Source organism: Poromitra crassiceps (genome assembly GCF_964638095.1).
Source record: "Poromitra crassiceps genome assembly, chromosome: 9".
Taxonomy (NCBI): Eukaryota; Metazoa; Chordata; class Actinopteri; order Beryciformes; family Melamphaidae; genus Poromitra; species Poromitra crassiceps.
In genome coordinates this window covers 2,265,067-2,286,227 of record NC_139630.1, presented here as the reverse complement: position 1 = coordinate 2,286,227, position 21,161 = coordinate 2,265,067, and positions in this window count along the sequence as shown.

Genomic DNA, 21,161 nt, shown 5'->3' with positions numbered 1-21,161 from the left:
CTCAGGCGTCTGCATGAACAGTAAGTATTAGCAGGATCCCATGGACTATATATTAATGTGTATTGTACAAAGAAGACATGGATTAAATTGATAGACTTGTTTTTTAGTCTCTATATGTATATGATATTATTCAAATAAAATGTTCTGTGTAAAAGGGGGGGAGAGTAGGATTGTAATGTGAGTTTTCTTCTTCACTGCAGCTACAAATTGCCAAACCTCACCAGCCAAGAGATCAGAAAAATTGCAGAGATAGAGGTGAATGCACACTTTTCAAATGAGCAGAAAATTGCAGTGGCACACTACTGTAACATGGCCCACTCTACACTCTCCATTGGTACCCTGGAGGGTATCGTGGCCACCGCCAACCTGCTCAACAGTTTGGGACGGTATGTGTCATCATTCAAAACACATTCCACTATTGTCTCTCACAGTTCCAAGGTCAGTCCAGCTGTTTGTCAGTCTTTAACCATGAAATGTTCTCCTTCTTACAGCTCTTCTTCTGATGACTCAGGGGAGGAGAAGCATGATCAGGGACAGAAGAGAAGCAGAGACACTGCTGAACAGGATGACAGGGACTTTGGAGCATTCCTCCAGCACTTCCCGGTGACAGCAACTGGTCATCCGCCCAGTAAGAAGCAACGGACTGGCGCTGGGTTTCCGCCAGACCGAGTATTTTATGACAGGTGGAGGGCTGTGCAGTATGGCAAGCGGGAGGAATTCCTCTTGTGTAAGTGTAAATACTTTATTATGCAACCATTTACTTAAATGATTAACATTTCAAGCAACATAATTCACAATTGTGGACAAGAATTTAAATTAAAATGTTCTCTCTTTGACAGCCCAATGTTCAAAAAGTGCACCAACTGTTCAGAAGGTGGCAAAGTTCATCAGTGACGAGGGGTGGACTGCCAATCATCCCCGGCCAGAGTACATAGTGTCTAAGTGGAGACCAGCCAAGAAGACCCAGGTGGAAAGTGACCCGGGCATCATCAGCATGGTCACAAGTCAGAAGTGGCCAGGTCTGGCCATCAGAGATTTTGGGGGCAACAAAGGGCAAGGTATGTACAAATGTCTTGTGAGCACAGTCAAATCCTAACATGAATATGATCATATCATGGACAAGCCCATTAATCTCATCTCCTTTTGTCCACAGGAGTTGTTGCTACCAAAGCCTTTGCCGTGGGGTCCATCATCTGTGATTATCACCCGTCCCAAGATACAATGGGGAGAAAGATTAACCACTCCAGGAAGAACTTCAACGTGAAGCCGATCACCTGTAAAATGAAGTTCCCGGAAGGAGAAAGGAACGCCATCCTCTTCCAGGCCACCAGAGACATCAGTGTCAGTGAAGAGATCCGGTTCAGCTGTCTATACAGGAAGTCTTTCCGGGGGGAAGGACTGGACCTGGAGTGGTTGGATTGTCCCAAAGCCCCCTGCACGCCCTGGAGGCCATGGTGATTTATGGACTGCAACCTTTAAAGTACCTTCTTACCAGACCTGTCAAACCCAATGTTTTGTCTGGCCTACCACAGTAATGCCCTTATCTCTGCACTTAACAAAGACTAAGGCCCAGGCTTTATACTGTGGACACAGATGAGGAGGAAAAGGACGTCATTCTTTTCCTTGCAAACAGGAACATTGATGTAAACAAAGAACTGTTGTTTGATTACGGAGTGGAGAGGAAGTCTTTTAGAGCAGAGGGTTTAGAACTCCATTGGCTCTCTAGACCTTTTGCCACCAGCAGCCTGCCCTGCATTGGCCTTGAGACATTTAGCCTTGACCGTGACCCAGGAACCAGTTCGCCGAAAACCTCTCCATTTTGTAAATGTACTTTATTTTTTGCATTTTTGTAAATAAACAGAAAATCACATTTGAAAAAGTGACTGGTTCACCTTATTTATCTAGAAGGCTAACCCTAATTTCAAACATATCAAATTTGAAAGGAAAAAAGTGTATAATATTGTATTGTGGCTTACTATCAGGTCAGGGATACTCAACTTGCTTTACCCGTGGGCCACTTGTGCAAAATGACAGGAGGCCAGGCGCCAGTTGATAAGCAAACATTAATATTATTATTTTTTCTCTAGCGACATGTACGTTTTTGGTGTGTCAGCCAGAGTTTAATCTGACAATTCAGAGCAATCAGTGCTCCATACACTGCCATAAACCCACAGAGCATAAATCCCAACCACCAAGCAGAATGCAAACGAATAATCAAAGCAGTAAATAAAGCGACAATCATGGGCGTAGTGACTTGTAGGTTAAAGGTGAGAATTACCCCTCTGTTCTGCAGCCTACCATTATTGAAGTGCATTATGGAAACAAACATGCCCACTTGAAACAAACTGCCCACTTGCTCCCTTTTATATAATTCCTAGGCTAATTGGTAAATGGCCTGCATTTATATAGCGCTTTTATCCAGAGCACTTTACAATCAGTAGGTACATTCACCGATTTAGGCAAGCTGTCACGCAGGGTGCTGGCACACCATCAGGAGCAATTTGGGGTTCAGTATCTTGCCCAAGGACACTTCGACATGCAGACTGGAGGAGCCAGGAATCAAACCACCGACCTCTTTCATCCAAAGCGATTAGTGAAGACCCGCTCTATACCTGAGCTACAGCCGCTCTGCTAATTACTAGGCTCGGCCGCTGCACCGCCTCACCTGCCCTGCAGCTCGACCGCTGTGCGGGCTCACATGCTCTTATGACATCACTGATGATGTCACAACTTTGCATCACTGGTGATGTCACAACTTTGCATCACTGATGACATCACAATTGCTCTTATGACGTCACAAGTGTCATCACTTCCAGTTGAGTGACATCACTTCCGGGACAAAAATTTAAACAGATATTTGTCCCACATGCTCCCTGGCTGGCACATTGACTGTAGGAGGCTCACACAGCCAGGCAGGCGGACAAAGCAAGATGGCGATGGTCATAGCGAATTTGATAGCGAACATGATGAAGCACAACATGTGAAACGCGTTGTTTGCCTTGTTTCTACAAAATCAAGTGTCCATCCATCACAAATAAATAGAGCTGAGCAGAGTGCCAAACTTGACAAATCTGATGGTGGTAAGAAATACTGTTGGAACTAGTGAGGACAATTGAAATTAATACATTTAAATATAAGCTAAGCCAGTGAATGTGCACTACATTTAGATATGGCCATTCAAGTGCATGATATATTGTACAGCACGTGAATATGTCCATTTTAGAGTGAAAAGACAAACATATCTGCAGTTTCACTCTCAAACGACCGTACTCAGCACGTGAATATGTCCATTTTAGAGTGAAAGGAACCTCTGCATTTCAAACAACTAGCTTTAGTGCAATGAATGTGGTCATTTGTTCACTGTTTAACCTGTCTATAGCATTTAAACTGTACACTGAGCGTAAAGCTGATGATGGAAGATCTATAGCTTCAGCTCTGGATAGGCTACTCCTGTATGTAACTTTTTACTTGTATGTTCCAGGTAATTTCATGCAAAACAGGAGATGTTTTCTTCTTCATTTGACTGAGTCTGAATGGCAGGAGTCAAGGAAAAAGATGATTACTTTGGTCATCTCCTGTGTCATCTGGAAAACATGTAAACCTGTGTAGAAGAACCATTAGTGATGCATTAAATATTTACATCAACAAGATCAGTGAACCATCAGTCAACGCTTAACACAAATTATTACAGTAACCATAACAGTGAAAGCAACCAAATTCTCAACTAGCCAATATTAACATAAAGTTAAATTGCGCTGCTTACCATTGTCTGAATTATCAATCGGTGGATGTATTTTCAGTTGCTTCAATCTGTCCAACCAAGCTCTGTTCAAGATCTTCAAACATCTACATAACTCCTAGATGGTATGGTCTTGACGGGATGACAGCAGGTCCTGTACAGCATCTGATCTAGCCTGTTTGGATTTTCAGTCCCAAACTCCATAAATTAAATACTAATTAGTTGGATTTTCGACACATTCGGTCCAGATCAGCAGCATCTTCTTACTCAGTTTCACCCCGTGTTGGCAGTAATAGGGCGGTTAGCTCACCTCCGTGTGCTCGCTCTTAAACACAGCGGTATGGTTTCACTTAGCCATCAATAGTGTTTGAATGATGCAAAACCAATGTTCTTTCCAATAACTTGTGCTGGCATGCCCATATTAGTGAAAATTATGATTAACAAACTACCAGTATACTAAATTGGTCTCATGTAACACACCTATTTTGATTGCTAATGTGTAATTAATTTATTTTACGTTTTTAGTTTTTTTTGTTTTTAGCACAAAGGCAAACGAAAGGATATAAAATGATGAAAAGATTGTGCAGGGGCAGAGACAAGAAAGCCTAATGAGTGAGGTATCTTATAAACAATATTAACAAGAAATTACATCAAAATGACACACACACACAGATGCGTGAGATATATATATATATATATATATATATATATATATATATATATATATATATATATATATATATATATATATATATAATGGAGGACAAATTACCCCTACTCTCAACAATGTGAGCATCTAAAAGCTGATCATATTCAACACAAACGCTGACTCAGTTTCACACAAAGAATGAAATCTAAACATAAAACACTCACACTGTATTAACCTATAAGTGATCCTGTATTTTTACACTTGAAAATGCACAAATACAACATACACATACAATTTTGTTTAATTAATATATTTGTCTGGCTATTGTTGGTAATTCAGTTAAAATAGTCGGTCTGGGAGCCAGCCAGTATAGGATAAGTTATGAAAAAGTAAATCCAACTCTATGACTTGATCAGCAGGAATGAGAACAATACATTGTTGTTTTTAGGTAGCCTCATTAACCCTCAGATGGTCTTCGTCTTTTGGTCACACCGAGGGCCTTCGGGTCAATTTGACCCGGCTCATGTTCAACCATTCTAAAGTCGTTATAAACCCCAAAAATCCTACTAATCATAGTTTGTTCTTCATTTTAATAAAGAGCTACTCAAGTTTATTCATTATCTCCGTGAGGAGATTATGAGATTGTCGCTGTCAGTGCGTCTGTCTGTCTGTGCGTCTGTGCGTGCGTGTGCTCCTTGTGTGTTCCTCCCGGATCTCGAGAACCGTTGGTCGGATCTACTTCAAACTTTGGGAGTGTACTAAGGAGTACGTGATTGAGTACAGTGACCTGTTTTCGTGCAATTCGGTATAGCGCCACCTACTGGCAACACAGTGCGTGTGTTCCTTGTGTGTTCCTCCCGGATCTCCAGAACCGTTGGTCGGATCTACTTCAAACTTTAGGAGTGTACTAAGGAGTACGTGACGGAGAACAGTGACCTGTTTTCGTGCAATTCGGCATAGCGCCACCTACTGGCAACACAACAAGTAATTCCGCCCACACAGGGGTGCTGCGTCTATGTGCCGACAGGCCGCAGAGCCGACAGGCCGCAATGCCGATAGCCCACAAGCAGAACCAGCTCATGAGCGAGGCGGCGTGCAGCGTGTCAGTGGACCGGCTGGAGCTAACCTCTCCCAGCCCCCACGCCAAACCTAACCTCCCCCCATGCCTAAACCTAACCTCCCCCAGACCCTAACCCAAAACCTAACCTCTCCCACCCCCCACGCCTAAACCTAACCTCCCCCAGACCCTAACCCAAAACCTAACCTCTCCCACCCCCCACGCCTAAACCTAAGGTCGGCATTGCGGGTGGTCGGCATAGCGGGTGGACACCCCACACAGGTGCAAGAGAGGTGACCTGTAGCTAAAAATAGCAAAGTATCAAAACATACTGTCAACTCTGAGTGAACTTTCATTGTGTGTGTGTGTGTGTGTGTGTGTGTGTGTGTGTGTGTGTGTGTGTGTGTGTGTGTGTGTGTGTGTGTGTGTGTGTGTGTGTGTGTCAGAATGCAATGTTTACTAGAAAATACCAATATGTCTAACAATTTCAAAGAAAGAAATTGTCTAAATTTCACTTCTGACCCCTTTTAGCCTCCACTTTCAATGGCCGGGTCAAATTGACCCGAAGACCATGGGTGTTATATGTTTATGCAGGGGGGGGTAGCAAATGCATGAAATGTACCATTTTCATATCACATGTTTAGTACAGTAAATGAGCCAAGCAGAAGAAGTTTCATAGAGAAAAAAATATTTTAACATACTTTTCCTTGATGTTGAAATTTTAAAACGGGTCAAATTGACCCGAAGACCATGCGAGGGTTAAGATAGCAATATTGGAAGTGGAGTGGAGACTTGGTACTCCCCATCTAGTGTTTGACATATTGATGAGTTAGTCACCTCTGAATAGATTAATTAGCACTCATTCACAGGTTGGCCACATTGTGGGGGAAGCCCCATCCACACTTGACCCTGCCCTGTTTTCAGAAAAGATGTTAGAACACCCTCCATGTGAAAAACAAAATCAGAGGAGTGCTTCCAAAATTGATTATAGGAGAACTTCACAGGAAAAAACAATGATGATTTATTTTGTACATGATCTCACAAATATATTCATATGTTTTGAGTGAAGTTGTGGACCAGTGATGTCACTTATGCATGAATGACAGCACTGGTCCACAACTTACATTAAATCAACTCTCAATAACTGTCAAACTAAATGAATGCATGTCTGCAAAACTCTTTACAGTTTTTGGATATGTGTGAGATCATGTGCAAAATAAAGCAGCATTGTTTTTCGGTATAGTTCTTTTTAAATACTTTTTTTTAGAGCACATGTTGATAATTTGGGAGGAAAGCACATTGTTGCATGGAGGTGACAAGGGGTACCCTCCATGTTAAAAACAAAATCAGAGCGGTTTCACTCTGATGTTACAAATGGTATACTTGAAAAGTTCAAATGTGATCAAGTTCTTTTTTTAGATCAAATGTTGAGAATCTGGGAGGAAAGCACATATATTGTGACTGATGTCCCTCCACCACTGCCTAAAGCCAACATGAAGCCACTTGAGACTGCAGCTCCTGAGTGCTAATATAATAATTTGGTGTTCTTATACATGACATGTTTAGGCATTCTACCAATATGTTTATTTTATTTTAACTTGATTAGATTGTTTCCCCTCAACATTCTACATTCTGCCACACCCTTCCTCCATCTAGCCTTCAAAACTGACGGTGCTCCCAGCTTTTTGTTTTGCTTAATTGCCCTCTTCTGCTTAATTGCCCTCTTCTGCTGGTGCTGCTGCTTCTACCCTCAGGTGTGCAGATAATGCTAATGCTATGCTAATAATGCAGGACTGTGGGTGGGACTGTCAGCATGTTTTAGCCTTATAAGCAGAGTCCACCAGACCACCAGTTACCTTGCTGACAAAAATTCCTGACAGCACGTGAAGGCAGCACCAGCACCAGCAAACAGGCAACACTGGCTCTGCAATTCTGCCGTGGTTTTATCGCTATTTAATTATTTATTTAAAGCCCAGCCAAGCTAATACTGTGGAGGAACGGCGGCCAGAGGAAAAGGAGAAAGAGGAGTCGGCTTTGGAGCAAAAGTGGAGTTTATCTCCAGGCGTGACTCTTTCTGCCAGAGACTGAATCCAAAACCAACAGGACAACGCCCCGCCGCCATATTGGACTGGATAAGCAGCTTTTAATCATTTAATCATTCCTTCCCTTTTTCCTTTCTCTCTGTCTTTCAAGCCAACAAGTGCAAGTTATTTTAATGAATTAAAGCCACTAAGTCACTGTACCAATCACTCCCTCACCCACACAGTAGCACCAAGCACCTACTTTTAGCACCTGTTTAGCCTACTTCGACACACTCACTCCCTCATTTACATAGGGCACTTCTCACCACCACTTACCCACCAAACAAACTCCAATGCACTAGCGTTATAGTTCTACAGCTATTATTTATTTATTTAAAACATCACCTAGTCGAATTTCACCTGACCCAATCTACACTGTTTTAAGCACAAACCACCTTCACAAATACAGTCACAAGCACTGCTCTTAATCCCCCCTCCCAGTTAACAGCCCCCCATTTCATTGATCATCACTGACATTGTTGTACATTTGAATCCCATCACAATATTAAAGTATAGATAATTTTATTATGGTTTATTTTTTATTTTATTTTTTATACTAGTTTTTATTGATTTTATTTGACACATATCATTATCAACACCTACTTACCAAGATGGCAGTCGGTGGATTTTGGACCAAGAGCATTTGGACCACAGCATTTATACCAGAGAAATCAACAAGAAAACATTCAATGGAAGGAAAAACTCTACACCCAGCAACCAAAACGCTCCCCTCCAAACCTGATAAGCACCAACACAGAGACCATAAGTCACAACCACCACAGGAATTACAAGGAGACCAACAGAAAACTATATTGTCCCAACCACTACCACCCGCCCAACCCCCCAAAGACCCACGCCTGCACCGCCGCGACCAGCTAGCCACCAAACCTAAAACTAAAAACCGTTCACCCTCAGTAGACAGTTTTATTACAGCAACTCTCAAAGGATTGGATTCACTACAGCCCATCACACCACCAGGAGGAACCACTGCACCACCAAAGAGCACTCCCAAACTACATGAGACCAAATCATTTAAGGAAACACCAGTGCGCCCCACCCCCCTCACCACTCCAACCAGCACTAAATCAGCACTAACCCCTCAACCCCACATTTCCGCCGAAACCCAGGTCCTAGCAACTCTGCTGGACAAACTCCAACAACTATTCACAGAACTCAGCAAAAGCATCCAATCAACCCCACTTGCCCACTACATCCCACAGCTGCAAAACATCATTGGACACATGAGCACAACCCTGGTGAATGGCAACCCTATGGAAACACCCCCCATACTCCCCCACTCAGCCACCTTCTCAGAGACTGTTCAACAAAACAAGGAGAAATACAGTGTACATTTCTCATCCAACCCCAAGAAAAGAGCAAGATCAGATCACCCAGACTCACCCAAAAGCCCCTCACTCATACCAGTAGTCATAGACAACATCAACCATGGCATCTTCACCACCAACAAATCCATCTACGAAGAACTGATCCGATGCAAACCAGACATAAAAATAAAAAAGATTGTCCGTATGCAAAGAGGAGGCATTCTCATATTCACACATGACATACACTCCATAAACGCACTTCTTTCCCCCTGGCCCCAAGACTCATTCCAGAACTCAAAAATTGCATACCGCCCAGCAAGAAAAGCCACCCCAGCCACCACTACTCACCATCAAATCAAACAGCTGATAATCAAGGGGGTCAACACTGACATGGACACTGAAGAAATAAAAGAAGAACTGGAAAAACAAGGAATCCCCATCACCAAAGCACACCGTATCATCAGCAGAGCCACTCAACAACCCACCACCTTCATACGGATTCACCTCACCAACCCCACAGATGCACCTGGCCTCCTTCAAGAAGGTTTCTACATGAACTATTTTCACTACAGAATTGAGAAATCCCACCCACCCCCATCCACCCAACAGTGTTTCAACTGCCAACAATTCAACCACACATCAATGCAATGCAAGAACCCAGTCACATGTCTCAGATGTTCAGGTAACCATCACCACAAACAATGCACCAAGGACAGATCAGACTCTAAATGCACCAACTGTGATGGCAAGCACCCCTCCATCTCCAAAAACTGCCCCACCTACTTAGCCCTCACCACCACAGCACCAAGAAGCTCTCGGCCACAAAATCACTTAAAGTTCCAGTTCCCCCCCAACATCACCAACCCACCGATGCCCCAAGCCATACCACCGACCCCCCAGGACCCCAGCACAAACCTCACCAAAATACAGGAAGACCTCAGACTGTTATGTAAGGATGAGAACACAATCCAGAAAATCCTAGAAAGCATCAGAAAGAACACCAACTTTTTAACAGTCCCATCTTTTTAACCGCTCATTTAATTTATTCAATTTCTTTTAACCTTATTTTATGGCTACCACCTTTTTACACACCAATATCAGGGGAATAAGGAAAAACAAAAGCGAACTGAAACAAATTTTAGCTGAAAAACAGGTCACAGTAGCCTCCATCAACGAAACCCTCCTCAGCAAAGTCACACCTTTTAAAATGGATGGTTTTAACATTTTAAGGAAGGAACGTCCAGTGGGCCATGGGGGGGGTGTGGCACTTTTAATCAAACAGGGCACAGACTACAAGGAAACCGATTTTAACCTCACTCAAGAAGAACTCTCCAACAATGAGTACATGGCCGCCACACTGTTTTTAAATCAATCAACTACTCTTCTCATTACATCCATATACTGTCCTCCTGGAATACAACCATCTGAAAAACTCATCCAAGCCATCACCAATAGCAACAGTAATGTACTCATACTGGGAGATTTTAATGCTAAGCACAAGGATTTTAACTGCAACACTACAAATAAATCTGGAACAGCACTTAAAGAAATATTGGACACTACCAACCTCACCATTCTCAATAATGACGAACCTACATTCTTTCACTCTGCCAACTCATCCATGGACATACTGGACCTGGCACTCTCATCACCGGACCTCTCAGCCACTCTCCAAAACTTCACTGTGACCCACGACATTGGCAGCGACCACCTCCCCATCCTCGCCACTTTCTCTCTCACACTCCAACACATACCACAGCAACCACGGTTCAACTACAAAAAAGCCAACTGGGAAAACTACAGGAAGCACATCACCGAACAAACCATAGAAACCACCCAGATCCCACATGACCACCACTCACTGGACCAACTGGCCACACATATTGGTTCAATTCTCACCCAGGCACGTGACACATGCATCCCATTAATCACCACCTCCATACCACTGCAACAGCTCCCAGCCCACATCCTACACCTGATCAAAAGGAAAAGAAAACTACGCAGACACTACTTCAAACACAGATCACCAGATACCAAAGCAGAAATAAACAGGCTCCAGAACCAAATCAGACAACAACTCACCCTACGCAAACAGGAAAAATGGAAATCATTCTACAAAAAACTGGACAGTGACTACAAGACCAACCCACGTAGTTTCTGGCAGAAAATAAAAAACATGAACGGTTCACATAACCAAAACAATATACCAACCCTAACTCATCAAGACCAAACCATCGAAAATAACCAAGAAAAAGCAAGTGTATTCAGAAACCACCTCCAGAATATCCACTCATGTCCCTCAGATCCACACTTCAACCAGGAATGGAAGGAAACTGTCAAAAAGGCCACAACAAACTTCTCTCCACCTCTCACCCCAGCAGCTGATCACCCACTGACACAACCAATCACCCCCCACGAAATCAAAGCTCACCTGAAAAAAATGAAAAATAAAGCACCCGGAGAAGACAATATTGACACAATCCTGATCAAGCAAGCACCTGAAACCTACCTGAACCTGCTCTCCCTCCTCTTCACTGCCTGCCTCACCACTGGTCACTTCCCCCTGCCCTGGAAAACAGCAATTGTCACAATGATCCACAAACCAGGCAAAGACCCAAAAAACCCCACCAGCTACAGACCCATCAGCCTCCTCAGTCACATCGGCAAACTATTTGAACGCACCATCACTGCACGCCTCACACTGCACATAGAGCACATGGGACTCCTGGGTATTCACCAAGCAGGCTTCCGCAAAAACATCCACCACTGATAACATCCTCCGGCTGTCAGAAGCAATCACCCGCAGTTTCACCAAAAAAGAATTCACCATGGCAATATTCTTCGACATAGAAAAGGCTTTCGACAAAATGTGGCACAACGGACTACTCTTCAAACTTCAAGATAATAAATTCAAACTACCACCTCCCATCTACAATATAATATCAAGCTTTCTCCATAATCGACAAATCAAGGTCAAAGTCTCCACTTCCCTGTCCACCCCTTTCACTCCCGAAGCCGGTGTTCCACAAGGTGCAGTCCTCAGTCCCCTCCTTTTTCTGCTCTACATCTCAGACGTCTACTACCCCCCGCCCACCATTGGACATGTCTCACAATTCGCCGACGACCTCTGCTACTGGACTCACTCAAAATCCATTCCACTTGCTGCCAAAAAACTCCAATCATGCATCACTACAATAGAAACCTGGTCTAACACATGGAGAATTAAACTCAACCCCACCAAAACCCAGCTCATATTGTTCACCAAAAACCCCCGTCTCAAACCAGCCATCCACCTCACCCTCTACAACACCCCCATCGCCCTGGCAAAAGAGGCTAAGTTCCTAGGAGTGACTTTTCAAAGAAACATGTCATGGACCACCCACATCAATAACCTGGAAAAACAAGGAAACCAAAGACTCAACCACCTCAAAGCACTCAGCGGACACAAACACGGAGCATCACCAGAAATCATCCTCAAAGTCTACCAATCATACATCAGATCCATCTTCGAATATGCAGCACCAGCCTGGACTACAGCCTCACAACACCAATTCAACAGACTACAAACCATCCAAAACAAGGCAATAAAAATGGCATACAGACTCCCAATGTACATCGGCACTGAATACATCCACAGCATGTCCGGACTCCAAACCATCAAACAAAGAAACACCATCCTCACACAGAAATACATACATCGAGCAATCAACAACCCAGCACTGACGCAGTTAATCCACGAAGCACAATGGGCCACCGGAACACCCCTCTCCATAATCCTGCAAAACAACCCACCATAACCACCAACAGTATGATAGTATGATTTTATGATTTTACTTATTTATTAGACAGAAAAAAAAAAAAAATCATCACCTTTCCTTTAATTATATCCGTTATTTAGCAGTTGCCCCCCACGCACCCACCCTCATAGTCACACAAGCACATGTATCATTGAGCTCTGTTGGCTTTTTTCATGTCTATTTTATTCTGTTTTTAATTATTTTTTTCTTATTTGATTCTTTTTTATTTCTTAAAAAAAAAAAAAAAAAAAAAAAAATGCTGCCATGATACCAGTCGGCTCCTCCCCCGATCTCCGCCCCCTTTGGCTCCTCCCACAGCTCCATATCCCCTGGCTCCACATCCATCCAGTTGCCTATGGATAGAAAAGGGCACAAGCCCTGAGCTATCCATCAAGATCAAGAACTAACGAACGAACGAACCAGTTACCTCTCAGCCACTCTCCAAAACTTCACTGTGAGCCACGACATTGGCAGCGACCACCTCCCCATCCTCGCCACTTTCTCTCTCACACTCCAACACATACCACAGCAACCACGGTTCAACTACAAAAAAGCCAACTGGGAAAACTACAGGAAGCACATCACCGAACAAACCATAGAAACCACCCAGATCCCACATGACCACCACTCACTGGACCAACTGGCCACACATATTGGTTCAATTCTCACCCAGCCACGTGACACATGCATCCCATTAATCACCACCTCCATACCACTGCAACAGCTCCCAGCCCACATCCTACACCTGATCAAAAGGAAAAGAAAACTACGCAGACACTACTTCAAACACAGATCATCAGATACCAAAGCAGAAATAAACAGGCTCCAGAATCAAATCAGACAACAGCTCACCCTACGCAAACAGGAAAAATGGAAATCATTCTACAAAAAACTGGACAGTGACTACAAGACCACCCACGTAGTTTCTGGCAGAAAATAAAAAACATGAACGGTTCACATAACCAAAACAATATACCAACCCTAACTCATCAAGACCAAACCATCGAAAATAACCAAGAAAAAGCAAGTGTATTCAGAAACCACCTCCAGAATATCCACTCATGTCCCTCAGATCCACACTTCAACCAGGAATGGAAAGAAACTGTCAACAAGGCCACAACAAACTTCTCTCCACCTCTCACCCCAGCAGCTGATCACCCACTGACACAACCAATCACCCCCCACGAAATCAAAGCTCACCTGAAAAAAATGAAAAATAAAGCACCCGGAGAAGACAATATTGACACAATCCTGATCAAGCAAGCACCTGAAACCTACCTGAACCTGCTCTCCCTCCTTTTCACTGCCTGCCTCACCACTGGTCACTTCCCCCTGCCCTGGAAAACAGCAATTGTCACAATGATCCACAAACCAGGCAAAGATCCAAAAAACCCCACCAGCTACAGACCCATCAGCCTCCTCAGTCACATCGGCAAACTATTTGAACGCACCATCACTGCACGCCTCACACTGCACATAGAGCACATGGGACTCCTGGGTATTCACCAAGCAGGCTTCCGCAAAAACAAATCCACCACTGATAACATCCTCCGGCTGTCAGAAGCAATCACCCGCAGTTTCACCAAAAAATAATTCACCATGGCAATATTCTTCGACGTAGAAAAGGCTTTTGACAAAATGTGGCACAACGGACTACTCTTCAAACTTCAAGATAATAAATTCAAACTACCACCTCCCATCTACAATATAATATCAAGCTTTCTCCATAATCGACAAATCAAGGTCAAAGTCTCCACTTCCCTGTCCACCCCTTTCACTCCCGAAGCCGGTGTTCCACAAGGTGCAGTCCTCAGTCCCCTCCTTTTTCTGCTCTACATCTCAGACGTCTACTACCCCCCACCCACCATTGGACATGTCTCACAATTCGCAGACGACCTCTGCTACTGGACTCACTCAAAATCCATTCCACTTGCTGCCAAAAAACTCCAATCATGCATCACTACAATAGAAATCTGGTCTAACACATGGAGAATTAAACTCAACCCCACCAAAACCCAGCTCATATTGTTCACCAAAAACCCCCGTCTCAAACCAGTCATCCACCTCACCCTCTACAACACCCCCATCGCCCTGGCAAAAGAGGCTAAGTTCCTAGGAGTGACTTTTCAAAGAAACATGTCATGGACCACCCACATCAATAACCTGGAAAAACAAGGAAACCAAAGACTCAACCACCTCAAAGCACTCAGCGGACACAAACACGGAGCATCACCAGAAATCATCCTCAAAGTCTACCAATCATACATCAGATCCATCTTCGAATATGCAGCACCAGCCTGGACTACAGCCTCACAACACCAATTCAACAGACTACAAACCATCCAAAACAAGGCAATAAAAATGGCATACAGACTCCCAATGTACATCAGCACTGAATACATCCACAGCATGTCCGGACTCCAAACCATCAAACAAAGAAACACCATCCTCACACAGAAATACATACATCGAGCAATCAACAACCCAGCACTGACGCAGTTAATCCATGAGGCACAATGGGCCACCGGAACACCCCTCTCCATAATCCTGCAAAACAACCCACCATAACCACCAACAGTATGATAGTATGATTTTATGATTTTACTTATTTATTAGACAGAAGAAAAAAAATCATCACCTTTCCTTTAATTATATCCGTTATTTAGCAGTTGCCCCCCACGCACCCACCCTCATAGACACACAAGCACATGTATCATTGAGCTCTGTTGGCTTTTTCCATGTCTATTTTATTCTGTTTTTAATTATTTCTTTCTTATTTGATTCTTTTTTATTTATTTCTTTAAAAAAAAAAAAAAAAAAAAAAAAAATGCTGCCATGATACCAGTCGGCTCCTCCCCCGATCTCCGCCCCCTATGGCTCCTCCCACAGCTCCATATCCCCTGGCTCCACATCCATCCAGTTGTCTATGGATAGAAAAGGGCACAAGCCCTGAGCTATCATCAAGATCAAGAACTAACGAACGAACGAACGACCAGTTACCCATCTTCTTCTTCTAGAGAAGGGTTCCCATCCATCTTCATTGAAGATTTCTCCAACTCCAAGAGAGTTTAATCAACCTGAAGACTTTTCTGAAGAAAACCTTTTTAAGCTTCTTGCTTTTTGAAAGGATTTTCCTCTTTTCTTGCTCTCAAGACCTTTGTGCTTTTGTTTTCTTTGTGAAGAATATTTTCCAGAGGAAATGGCAGGACAGACTGCAAAGTAAATACTGCTGCATATTAGAAATTAGCTGAAATGCATTTCCTCTCGGAGAGAGAAACTCCAAAATCACGCTGTATATAGAACTATGTTTATTGTTGCTGCTTTCACTGTACAAATGTGATTCTCCCATGTGTCTAATGGACAATCCAGCCACACATTAAGGAAAATAGCCTTTAGTCTTAATATTTTCACTGTTATTACTCTTATTTACATTTATGTAAACAGTGTACTTTCTCTCCTTTCTCACAGCGAGAAGGATCGCCGCATCATCCATTGCCTGCTGTGCGAGAAACCCCAGGACCAGCTGCCTACCCACCTGAAGAAGGTCTGCATGAAGAACAACACAGATGTGGAGAGGCAGGCAGAGGTGCAGAGGGCCAAGGATTTGATGAAGGCTTGGACCCGCCAAGGCAGAACCTGGGACTACGTTGACATGTGCAGGCGGTACCCCCACAAGCCTTCCAGACTGGCTCTTCTGGAAGATCTTCGTAGAAGGAACTTTTTCATCATCAATGCTCCCATGGACGCAGACATTGAACCCAGTGACGAACCACCAGCCACTTCAGAGATCCCTGGCTCTGTTTCCAGTGGTGATGATGATGCTCCATGTGACTCAACGTTGCAAAAGTAAGTTCATCGCCTCACTCAACACACAATTTCAATCAATGATATTTGACTGTCAACATCTGTAATTTCCATTCAGCTAATTGTCTCTATATTTTCTCAGGGACAGGGCCCAGTCCCACTGCTCAGTGAGGGTCAATATGCAACAGAGTGGACTTTATGAAAAGTTCCCACATACAGCTACAATTCTTCTTAATTTTAAGAAGTACCTGGCTACCTCCCTGCAAGGCCCACACTGCCAACAGGAGGTAAGTTCTAAGCTACACTAAAGCAGCTTTGTGTGTCTTTTTGCCTGATTACTGTGGCTCATAACTGATTTTTCATACTTGTTCTCTCCCTCCTTTTCACAGGTAGACAATGTTTACAGGATGTTGAGGTACCTCCAGCCCAGTGGGGATGAAGTCAGCATGGACTTTCTCCTGAAGCGTAATGAAACCCAAGACTTCCTGAACAAACTGAAGGCATCGAAGATGGGTCCAGCCACTATCTTGAACTATATAAAGAACATGCACCGGTTTGTCCAGTTTCTCAAAACAAATCTGGATTTGGCTGACCCGGACTTCCATGGGAAGTGTCAGGCATACGTGGACCTGCTCAACACCTTGAGGAGGCCAGTGACAAAGTCCCTCAGCAGAGCCACATGCCAAAAAAAGTGAGTTATTAACACTCGTTCTTTCGTTTAATGATTTTGGTAATACTTGTCAGGATTGTGTGATACAGAAAAATATCTAAATCTCCTCCTCATTGGTGTTTTGTTTGATCTTATTCTAGGTCTGGCTATCTGACTCTCCATGACTGCCAGAGAGTCCTCTGTGAGTCAAAGCGGGACATGCAGGCCATCTACAGGAAGCTCCTGCAGCACCAGCGTGTAGAAGAAGATGAAAAGACGCTGTTCCGCTACTACTGCCAAGCCATCCTGATCCTGAAACACTTCCAGAAACCTGGAGCAGTGGAGGCATTGACAGTAAGTATCCCACAGTGGTACAAAGTCAGTAGAATATATTTGCATGTCCAGATTCAAATGGAACAGGGTTACTTTGTTGATGTCATTAATTCACATTGTGTCCTTCATTGTTTTTCAGGCGTCAGAGTGGGTCAACCAGAAGCCCGTCGATGGACGAGTCTGTGTGGGGGTCAGCTGTCATAAAACGGCCACAGTGCAGATTGCGACATTAGCCCTCACCCAGGAGGAGACTGCAGTAAGTTTTGTAACGGGCTGAAAAAACTCACAATGAATAATTATAACACCACAATCATGTCCTGTTTTAACCAAAAGCTCCATCATTTTAACTTCATTCATATCTTCTCTCCACAGATGCTGGATGCATACTACCTTGAGATCCGCCAAGAATATATGCAGGATGGTGTAGATGATGAGGGCAAGTTTTTCTTGTCCAAATCCGGCAGACCAATTGCGAGCTCCACCAACGATCTCAGGCGTCTGCATGAACAGTAAGTATTAGCAGGATCCCATGGACTATATATTAATGTGTATTGTACAAAGATGACATGGATTAAATAGGTATAGACTTGATAGACTTGTTTTTTAGTCTCTATATGTATATGATATTATTCAAATAAAATGTTCTGTGTAAAAGGGGGGGAGAGTAGGATTGTAATGTGAGTTTTCTTCTTCACTGCAGCTACAAATTGCCAAACCTCACCAGCCAAGAGATCAGAAAAGTTGCAGAGATAGAGGTGAATGCACACTTTTCAAATGAGCAGAAAATTGCAGTGGCACACTACTGTAACATGGCCCACTCTACACTCTACATTGGTACCCTGGAGGGTATCGTGGCCACCGGCAACCTGCTCAACAGTTTGGGACGGTATGTGTCATCATTCAAAACACATTCCACTATTGTCTCTCACAGTTCCAAGGTCAGTCCAGCTGTTTGTCAGTCTTTAACCATGAAATGTTCTCCTTCTTACAGCTCTTCTTCTGATGAGTCAGGGGAGGAGAAGCGTGATCAGGGACAGAAGAGAAGCACTGCTGAACAGGATGACAGGGACTTTGGAGCATTCCTCCAGCACTTCCCGGTCACAGCAACTGGTCATCCGCCCAGTAAGAAGCAACGGACTGGCGCTGGGTTTCCGCCAGACCGAGTATTTTATGACAGGTGGAGGGCTGTGCAGTATGGCAAGCGGGAGGAATTCCTCTTGTGTAAGTGTAAATACTTTATTATGCAACCATTTACTTAAATGATTAACATTTCAAGCAACATAATTCACAATTGTGGACAAGAATTTAAATTAAAATGTTCTCTCTTTCACAGCCCAATGTTCAAAAAGTGCACCAACTGTTCAGAAGGTGGCAAAGTTCATCAGTGACGAGGGGTGGACTGCCAATCATCCCCGGCCAGAGTACATAGTGTCTAAGTGGAGACCAGCCAAGAAGACCCAGGTGGAAAGTGACCCGGGCATCATCAGCATGGTCACAAGTCAGAAGTGGCCAGGTCTGGCCATCAGAGATTTTGGGGGCAACAAAGGGCAAGGTATGTACAAATGTCTTGTGAGCACAGTCAAATCCTAACATGAATATGATCATATCATGGACAAGCCCATTAATGTCATCTCCTTTTGTCCAGAGGAGTTGTTGCTACCAAAGCCTTTGCCGTGGGGTCCATCATCTGTGATTATCACCCGTCCCAAGATACAATGGGGAGAAAGATTAACCACTCCAGGAAGAACTTCAACGTGAAGCCGATCACCTGTAAAATGAAGTTCCCGGAAGGAGAAAGGAACGCCATCCTCTTCCAGGCCACCAGAGACATCAGTGTCAGTGAAGAGATCCGGTTCAGCTGTCTATACAGGAAGTCTTTCCGGGGGGAAGGACTGGACCTGGAGTGGTTGGATTGTCCCAAAGCCCCCTGCACGCCCTGGAGGCCATGGTGATTTATGGACTGCAACCTTTAAAGTACCTTCTTACCAGACCTGTCAAACCCAATGTTTTGTCTGGCCTACCACAGTAATGCCCTTATCTCTGCACTTAACAAAGACTAAGGCCCAGGCTTTATACTGTGGACACAGATGAGGAGGAAAAGGACGTCATTCTTTTCCTTGCAAACAGGAACATTGATGTAAACAAAGAACTGTTGTTTGATTACGGAGTGGAGAGGAAGTCTTTTAGAGCAGAGGGTTTAGAACTCCATTGGCTCTCTAGACCTTTTGCCACCAGCAGCCTGCCCTGCATTGGCCTTGAGACATTTAGCCTTGACCGTGACCCAGGAACCAGTTCGCCGAAAACCTCTCCATTTTGTAAATGTACTTTATTTTTTGCATTTTTGTAAATAAACAGAAAATCACATTTGAAAAAGTGACTGGTTCACCTTATTTATCTAGAAGGCTAACCCTAATTTCAAACATATCAAATTTGAAAGGAAAAAAGTGTATAATATTGTGTTTGGCTTACTATCAGGTCAGGGATACTCAACTTGCTTTACCCGTGGGCCACTTGTGCAAAATGACAGGAGGCCAGGCGCCAGTTGATAAGCAAACATTAATATTATTATTTTTTCTCTAGCGACATGTACGTTTTTGGTGTGTCAGCCAGAGTTTAATCTGACAATTCAGAGCAATCAGTGCTCCATACACTGCCATAAACCCACAGAGCATAAATCCCAACCACCAAGCAGAATGCAAACGAATAATCAAAGCAGTAAATAAAGCGACAATCATGGGCGTAGTGACTTGTAGGTTAAAGGTGAGAATTACCCCTCTGTTCTGCAGCCTACCATTATTGAAGTGCATTATGGAAACAAACATGCCCACTTGAAACAAACTGCCCACTTGCTCCCTTTTATATAATTCCTAGGCTAATTGGTAAATAGCCTGCATTTATATAGCGCTTTTATCCAGAGCGCTTTACAATCAGTAGGTACATTCACCGATTTAGGCAAGCTGTCACGCAGGGTGCTGGCACACCATCAGGAGCAATTTGGGGTTCAGTATCTTGCCCAAGGACACTTCGACATGCAGAGTGGAGGAGCCAGGAATCAAACCACCAACCTCTTTCATCCAAAGCGATTAGTGACGACCCGCTCTATACCTGAGCTACAGCCGCTCTGCTAATTACTAGGCTCGGCCGCTGCACCGCCTCACCTGCCCTGCAGCTCGACCGCTGTGCGGGCTCACATGCTCTTATGACATCACTGATGATGTCACAACTTTGCATCACTGATGACATCACAATTGCTCTTATGACGTCACAAGTGTCATCACTTCCAGTTGAGTGACATCACTTCCGGGACAAAAATTTAAACAGATATTTGTCCCACATGCTCCCTGGCTGGCACATTGACTGTAGGAGGCTCACACAGCCAGGCAGGCGGACAAAGCAAGATGGCGATGGTCATAGTGAATTTGATAGCGAACATGATGAAGCACAACATGTGAAACGTGTTGTTTGCCTTGTTTCTACAAAATCAAGTGTCCATCCATCACAAATAAATAGAGCTGAGCAGAGTGCCAAACTTGACAAATCTGATGGTGGTAAGAAATACTGTTGGAACTAGGACAATTGAAATTAATACATTTAAATATAAGCTAAGCCAGTGAATGTGCACTACATTTAGATATGGCCATTCAAGTGCATGATATATTGTACAGCACGTGAATATGTCCATTTTAGAGTGAAAGGAACCTCTGCATTTCAAACAACTAGCTTTAGT